The sequence below is a fragment of the Hemiscyllium ocellatum genome (assembly GCF_020745735.1).
Source record: "Hemiscyllium ocellatum isolate sHemOce1 chromosome 15 unlocalized genomic scaffold, sHemOce1.pat.X.cur. SUPER_15_unloc_2, whole genome shotgun sequence".
Classification (NCBI taxonomy): domain Eukaryota; kingdom Metazoa; phylum Chordata; class Chondrichthyes; order Orectolobiformes; family Hemiscylliidae; genus Hemiscyllium; species Hemiscyllium ocellatum.
In genome coordinates, this window is record NW_026867456.1 from 268,778 (window position 1) to 277,043 (window position 8,266).

The window sequence follows — 8,266 nt, forward strand, 5'->3', positions numbered from 1 at the left end:
AAAAGCTTTAGACTTCCGCGAACTCTCTGGCTTGCACTGAGACCCGAGGTCGATGTGCTCAGCACCACGGGGCCCCTTTCGCCTGCAGGTCCCGAGCCGCCAACATGTTCTTAGTATCGTGTTCCCCAAACCTGGGTGACGGGCACCACAGGGCGACAGAGCCATCGCACTTGCCGGGTGGCAGAGGAAGGACCGGACTATGTACAATAGCGGCCAACGACTCCCAGAGCCGGTTGTGCGGGGCTCGAGGTCTGCTCTCAACATCACATGCTTTTGGATGTGCTCAGGCAAGGGTCAGACCACATCCTTCCTGGCAGCACCCAAGCAACCAGGCCGCTCGCGTCTCTCGCCTTCATTTTTCGACACAAGCGCCTGAGGAGGGACGCCACCCCTCCCCTTTGCGTCAAGAGACCACCCCACCGGCCTCTGACTGATTCTTAGAACGGACGGAAAGAGTCGGGCAAGCCTGTCAAAGCTTTGAGCGAATGTCAAAAGCTTTAGACTTCCGCGAACTCTCCGGCTTGCACTGAGACGCGAGGTCGATGTGCTAAGCACCACGGGGCCCCTTTCGCCTGCAGGTCCCGAGCCGCCAACATGTTCTTCGTATCGTGTTCTCCAATCCTGGGTGACGGGCACCGCAGGGAGGCAGAGCCATCGCACTTGCCGGGTGGCAGAGGAAGGACCGGACTATGTACAATAGCGGCCAACGACTCCCAGAGCCGGTAGTGCGGCGTCTGCTCTCAGCCTAAGAGGCTTCTGGGAGTGCTCAGGCAAGGGTCAGCCTGCACCTTGCTGGCAGCACCCAGGGGAACCAGGACGCTTGCATCTCTCGCCTTCATTTTCGACACAAGCGCCTGAGGAGGGACGCCACCCCTCCCCTTGCGTCAAGAGACCTCCCCCACCGGCCTCTGACTGATTCTTAGAACGGACGGAAAGAGTCGGGCAAGCCTGTCAAAGCTTTGAGCGAATGTCAAAAGCTTTAGACTTCCGCGAACTCTCCGGCTTGCACTGAGACGCGAGGTCGATGTGCTAAGCACCACGGGGCCCCCTTTCGCCTGCAGGTCCCGAGCCGCCAACATGTTCTTAGTATCGTGTTCTCCAAACCTGGGTGACGGGCACCGCAGGGAGGCAGAGCCATCGCACTTGCCGGGTGGCAGAGGAAGGACCGGACTATGTACAATAGCGGCCAACGACTCCCAGAGCCGGTAGTGCGGCGTCTGCTCTCAGCCTAAGAGGCTTCTGGGAGTGCTCAGGCAAGGGTCAGCCTGCACCCTTGCTGGCAGCACCCAGGGGAACCAGGACGCTTGCATCTCTCGCCTTCATTTTCGACACAAACGCCTGAGGAGGGAAGCCAACCCTCCGTGTGTCAAGAGACCGTCCCCGCCCCGGCCTCCGACTGATTCTTAGAACGGACGGAAAGAGTCAGGCAAGCCTGTTAAGACTTCCGCGAACTCTCCGGCTTGCACTGAGACGCGAGGTCGATGTGCTCAGCACCACGGGGCCCCTTTCGCCTGCAGGTCCCGAGCCGCCAACATGTTCTAAGTATCGTGTTCTCCAAACCTGGGTGACGGGCACCGCAGGGAGGCAGAGCCATCGCACTTGCCGGGTGGCAGAGGAAGGACCGGACTATGTACAATAGCGGCCAACGACTCCCAGAGCCGGTAGTGCGGCGCCTGCTCTCAGCCTAAGAGGCTTTTGGGAGTGCTCAGGCAAGGGTCAGCCTGCACCCTTGCTGGCAGCACCCAGGGGAACCAGGACGCTTGCATCTCTCGCCTTCATTTTCGACACAAACGCCTGAGGAGGGAAGCCAACCCTCCGTGTGTCAAGAGACCGTCCCCGCCCCGGCCTCCGACTGATTCTTAGAACGGACGGAAAGAGTCAGGCAAGCCTGTTAAGACTTCCGCGAACTCTCCGGCTTGCACTGAGACGCGAGGTCGATGTGCTCAGCACCACGGGGCCCCCTTCGCCTGCAGGTCCCGAGCCGCCAACATGTTCTAAGTATCGTGTTCCCCCAAACCTGGGTGACGAGCACCGCAGGGAGGCAGAGCCATCGCACTTGCCGGGTGGCAGAGGAAGGACCGGACTATGTACAATAGCGGCCAACGACTCCCAGAGCCGGTAGTGCGGCGCCTGCTCTCAGCTTAAGAGGCTTTTGGGAGTGCTCAGGCAAGGGTCAGCCTGCACCCTTGCTGGCAGCACCCAGGGGAACCAGGACGCTTGCATCTCTCGCCTTCATTTTCGACACAAACGCCTGAGGAGGGAAGCCAACCCTCCGTGTGTCAAGAGACCGTCCCCGCCCCGGCCTCCGACTGATTCTTAGAACGGACGGAAAGAGTCAGGCAAGCCTGTCAAAGATTTGAGCAGATGTCAAAATCTTTTAAGACTTCCGCGAACTCTCCGGCTTGCACTGAGACCCGAGGTCGATGTGCTCAGCACCACGGGGCCCCTTTCGCCTGCAGGTCCCGAGCCGCCAACATGTTCTAAGTATCGTGTTCCCCCAAACCTGGGTGACGAGCACCGCAGGGCGGCAGAGCCATCGCACTTGCCGGGTGGCAGAGGAAGGACCGGACTATGTACAATAGCGGCCAACCACTCCCAGAGCCGGTAGTGCGGCGTGCGAGGTCTGCTCTCAGCGGAAGAGGGTTTTGGGAATGCTCAGGCAAGGGCCAGCCTGCACCCTTCCTGGCCGCTCCCACGGGAACCAGGCTACTTGCAATCCTTTCCCCCAATAGCAAGTGCCTTTTGGAGGGACGGCCGGAGTCAACGTGGGGTTTGCCCGCCCTCCAAAGTGTCAAGAGACCGCCGCACAGGCCTCTGACTGATTCTTAGAACAGGCAGCAAGAGTTGGGTAAGTCTGTCGAAAATTTGACAAAGTGTCAAAAATTAGACTTCCGAGAGCTCTTGGGCATGCACACAGGCCTGTCATTCAAGTGCTCTGCCCGCGGAACCGTTTTTCGGATGCCTTTCAAAGTGGTCCCGCGCCGCCATTTTGTTCTAAAAATCGTGTTCCCAGAAATCTCCGGGTACCCCGCCAACCTCACTGTGTCACAATGTCAAGTGGCACTGAATGGGTCTGAATTTCAAATTCGACTGCTTCGCTCTGGAACTCGAACCCGGCAAAACCGTTTGGATTTTTCCCGGTCCAGACTTCCGCGGCAGACAAAGTTAAAGTTTTCGGGCTGCAGACTCAAAACGACATCTGGCCAACCGCCGGGCTCAATTCGCCCAGTTCCTCCGGCACTTCGGAACTCATGTTCGGCATGAGTTTTTGAATCTTTCCCGATGCTTCGGCATTTTCCTCCGCTGACACTTAGAATATTTTTCACACTTGGCCGAAAATTTTTCTAAGTTTTTCTGGTTACTGATTTCTTCTTTTCGGGCATTTTTCTAAGTTTTCTTGGTTACTCATTTCTCATTTTCAAACATTTTTCTAAGTTTTTCTGGTTACTGATTTCTTCTTTTTGGGCATTTTTCTAAGTTTTCTTGGTTACTCATTTCTCATTTTCAAACATTTTTCTAAGTTTTTCTGGTTACTCATTTCTCATTTTCAAACATTTTTCTAAGTTTTTCTGGTTACTGATTTCTTCTTTTTGGGCATTTTTCTAAGTTTTCTTGGTTACTCATTTCTCATTTTCAAACATTTTTCTAAGTTTTTCTGGTTACTGATTTCTTCTTTTTGGGCATTTTTCTAAGTTTTCTTGGTTACTCATTTCTCATTTTCAAACATTTTTCTAAGTTGTTCTGGTTACTCATTTCTCATTTTCAAACATTTTTCTAAGTTTTTTCTGGTTACTGATTTCTTCTTTTTGGGCATTTTTCTAAGTTTTCTTGGTTACTCATTTCTCATTTTCAAACATTTTTCTAAGTTTTTCTGGTTACTGATTTCTTCTTTTTGGGCATTTTTCTAAGTTTTCTTGGTTACTCATTTCTCATTTTCAAACATTTTTCTAAGTTTTTCTGGTTACTCATTTCTCATTTTCAAACATTTTTCTAAGTTTTTCTGGTTACTGATTTCTTCTTTTTGGGCATTTTTCTAAGTTTTCTTGGTTACTCATTTCTCATTTTCAAACATTTTTCTAAGTTTTTCTGGTTACTGATTTCTTCTTTTTGGGCATTTTTCTAAGTTTTCTTGGTTACTCATTTCTCATTTTCAAACATTTTTCTAAGTTTTTCTGGTTACTCATTTCTGCTTTTCCAACGTTTTACTAAGTTTTGCTGGTTACTGAGTTCACACTTTTAAACATTTTCGGGCATTTTTCTACGTTTTTCATGTTACTCATTTAGCACTTTCAGGCACTTTCCTATGCTTTCCTGCTTACTGATTTCACACTTTTAAGCATCTTCGGGCATGTTCCCTAAGTTTTGCAGTTCATTCGTTTGGGACAGTCAGGCAACTTTCCTAAGCTTTCCTGGTAACCGAATTCACATTGTTGAGAACTTTGGAACCCTTCCCTAAGCTGTGCTGGTTACTCACTTTACCTCTTCAGACACTTGCCCCCCGTTGTGACAGAGACCACTTCCCGACTCGGAAATGCACCAAATTCGGCCTGAACTCAGAGGGCAGTCCCCCCTCGAAGGCGTGGAAGTCGGCAGAATCGCCGGGTCAAATCCGGCTGAGCTACCCGGCTTGGAAGCCTCAAAGTCGGTATGAGCTGTCAGGTTCACTCCCATCCCCGTTTGGACCACTTCCCGACTCGGGAAATTCACCAAATTCGGCCTGAACTCAGAGGACAGTCCCCCCTCGAAGGCGTGACAGTCGGCAGAACCGCCGGATCAAATCCGGCTGAGCTACCCGGCCCCGAAGCCTCAAAGTCGGTAAGAGCTGTCAGGTTCTCTCCCATCCCCGTTTGGACCACTTCCCGACTCGGGAAATTCACCAAATTCGGCCTGAACTTATACAACAGTCCCCCCTCGAAGGCGTGACAGTCGGCAGAACCGCCGGATCAAATCCGGTTGAGCTACCCGGCTTGGAAGCCCCAAGTCGGTAAGAGCTGTCAGGTTCACTCCCATCCCCGTTTGGACCACTTCCCGACTCGGGAAATTCACCAAATTCGGCCTGAACTTATACAACAGTCCCCCCTCGAAGGCGTGACAGTCGCTAGAACCGCCGGATCAAATCCGGTTGAGCTACCCGGCTTGGAAGCCCCAAAGTCGGTAAGAGCTGTCAGGTTCACTCCCATCCCCGTTTGGACCACTTCCCGACTTAGGAAATTCACCAAATTCGGCCTGAACTTAGAGGAGAGTCCCCGCTCGAAGGCGTGGAAGTCGGCAGAATCGCCGGGTCAAATCCGACTGAGCTACCCGGCCCGAAGCCTCAATGTCGGTAAGAGCTGTCAGGTTCACTCCCATCCCCGTTTGGACCACTTCCGACTCGGGAAATTCACCAAATTCGGCCTGAACTTAGACAACAGTCCCCCCTCGAAGCCGTGGCAGTCGCTAGAACCGCCGGATCAAATCCGGTTGAGCTACCCGGCTTGGAAGCCCCCCAAAGTCGGTATGAGCTGTCAGGTTCACTCCCATCCCCGTTTGGACCACTTCCCGACTTAGGAAAATCACCAAATTCGGCCTGAACTCAGAGGGCAGGCCCCCCTCGAAGGCCAGGCATTCGGCAGAACCGCCGGGTCAAATCCGACTGTGCTACCCGGCCCCAAAGCCTCAAAGTTGGTATGAGCAGTTAGGTTCACTCCCATCCCCGTTTGGACCACTTCCCGCTTAGGAAATTCACCAAATTCGGCCTGAACTTAGAGGAGAGTCCCCGCTCGAAGGCGTGGAAGTCGGCAGAATCGCAGGGTCAAATCCGACTGAGCTACCCGGCCCCGAAGCCTCAATGTCGGTAAGAGCTGTCAGTTTCACTCCCATCCCCGTTTGGACCACTTCCCGACTCGGGAATTCACCAAATTCGGCCTGAACTTAGACAACAGTCCCCCCTCGAAGCCGTGGCAGTCGCTAGAACCGCCGGATCAAATCCGGTTGAGCTACCCGGCTTGGAAGCCCCAAAGTCGGTATGAGCTGTCAGGTTCACTCCCATCCCCGTTTGGACCACTTCCCGACTTAGGAAAATCACCAAATTCGGCCTGAACTCAGAGGGCAGGCCCCCCCTCGAAGGCCAGGCATTCGGCAGAACCGCCGGGTCAAATCCGACTGTGCTACCCGGCCCAAAGCCTCAAAGTTGGTATGAGCAGTTAGGTTCACTCCCAACCCCGTTGGGACCACTTCCCGACTTAGGAAATTCACCAAATTCGGCCTGTACTTAGACAACAGTCCCCCCTCGAAGGCGTGACAGTCGGTAGAACCGCCGGGTCAAATCCGGCTGAGCTACCCGATTTGGAAGCCTTCAACACAAAACCCATCCGGCAATGCCACTCAAAAAGGGCCCAAATTCAGAAACACCCCCTTCAATAGGTACCACTTCCTCGGAGACACTACCGGGACACGCTCCCCTCGGCGAAAATTAAGCCCCCACCACTAACTGAAGCCAACCGCAGCCCCAACTTCAACGGAGAAATCAGTAACCAATTCAAAATGCACTTGGTTACTGATTTGTACTGCTTCAAAAATATTCTAAGTGTCGCTGGTTACTGATTTGTACTGCTTCAAAAATATTCTAAGTGTCAGTGGTTACTGATTTGTACTGCTCCAAAAATATTCTAAGTGTCAGTGGTTACTGATTTGTACTGCTTCAAAAATATTCTAAGTGTCAGTGGTTACTGATTTGTACTGCCTCCAAAATATTCTAAGTGTCGCTGGTTACTGATTTGTACTGCTTCAAAAATATTCTAAGTGTCAGCGGTTACTGATTTGTACTGCTTCAAAAATATTCTAAGTGTCAGTGGTTACTGATTTGTACTGCTTCAAAAATATTCTAAGTGTCGCTGGTTACTGATTTGTACTGCTTCAAAAATATTCTAAGTGTCAGTGGTTACTGATTTGTACTGCTTCAAAAATATTCTAAGTGTCAGTGGTTACTGATTTGTACTGCTCCAAAAATATTCTAAGTGTCGCTGGTTACTGATTTGTACTGCTTCAAAAATATTCTAAGTGTCAGTGGTTACTGATTTGTACTGCTTCAAAAATATTCTAAGTGTCGCTGGTTACTGATTTGTACTGCTTCAAAAATATTCTAAGTGTCAGTGGTTACTGATTTGTACTGCTTCAAAAATATTCTAAGTGTCGCTGGTTACTGATTTGTACTGTCCAAAATATTCTAAGTGTCGCTGGTTACTGATTTGTACTGCTTCAAAAATATTCTAAGTGTCGCTGGTTACTGATTTGTACTGCTCCAAAAATATTCTAAGTGTCGTGGTTACTGATTTGTACTGCTTCAAAAATATTCTAAGTGTCGCTGGTTACTGATTTGTACTGCTCAAAAATATTCTAAGTGTCAGTGGTTACTGATTTGTACTGCTTTCAAAATATTCTAAGTGTCGCTGGTTACTGATTTGTACTGACTCAAAAATATTCTAAGTGGGGCTGGTTACTGATTTGTACTGCTCCAAAAATATTCTAAGTGTCGCTGGTTACTGATTTGTACTGCTTCAAAAATATTCTAAGTGTCAGCGGTTACTGATTTGTACTGCTTCAAAAATATTCTAAGTGTCAGTGGTTACTGATTTGTACTGCCTCAAAAATATTCTAAGTGTCGCTGGTTACTGATTTGTACTGCTTCAAAAATATTCTAAGTGTCAGTGGTTACTGATTTGTACTGCTCCAAAAATATTCTAAGTGTCGTGGTTACTGATTTGTACTGCTTCAAAAATATTCTAAGTGTCAGCGGTTTCTGATTTGTACTGCTTCAAAAATATTCTAAGTGTCGTGGTTACTGATTTGTACTGCTTCAAAATATTCTAAGTGTCGATGGTTATGATTTGTACTGCTTCACAAAAATATTCTAAGTGTCCAGTGGTTACTGATTTGTACTGACCCTTCAAAAATATTCTAAGTGTCGCTGGTTACTGATTTGTACTGCTTCAAAATATTCTAAGTGTCGCTGGTTACTGATTTGTTACTGTTCAAAAATATTCTAAGTGTCGCTGGTTACTGATTTGTACTGCTTCAAAAATATTCTAAGTGTCAGTGGTTATGATTTGTACTGCTTCAAAAAATATTTAAGTGTTCAGTGGTTACTGATTTGTACTGCTTCAAAAAATATTCTAAGTGTCGCTGGGTTACTGATTTGTGTGATTCAAAAATTTCTAAGTGTCAGTGGTTACTGATTTGTACTGCTTCAACAATATTCTAAGTGTCGCTGGTTTACTGATTTGTACTG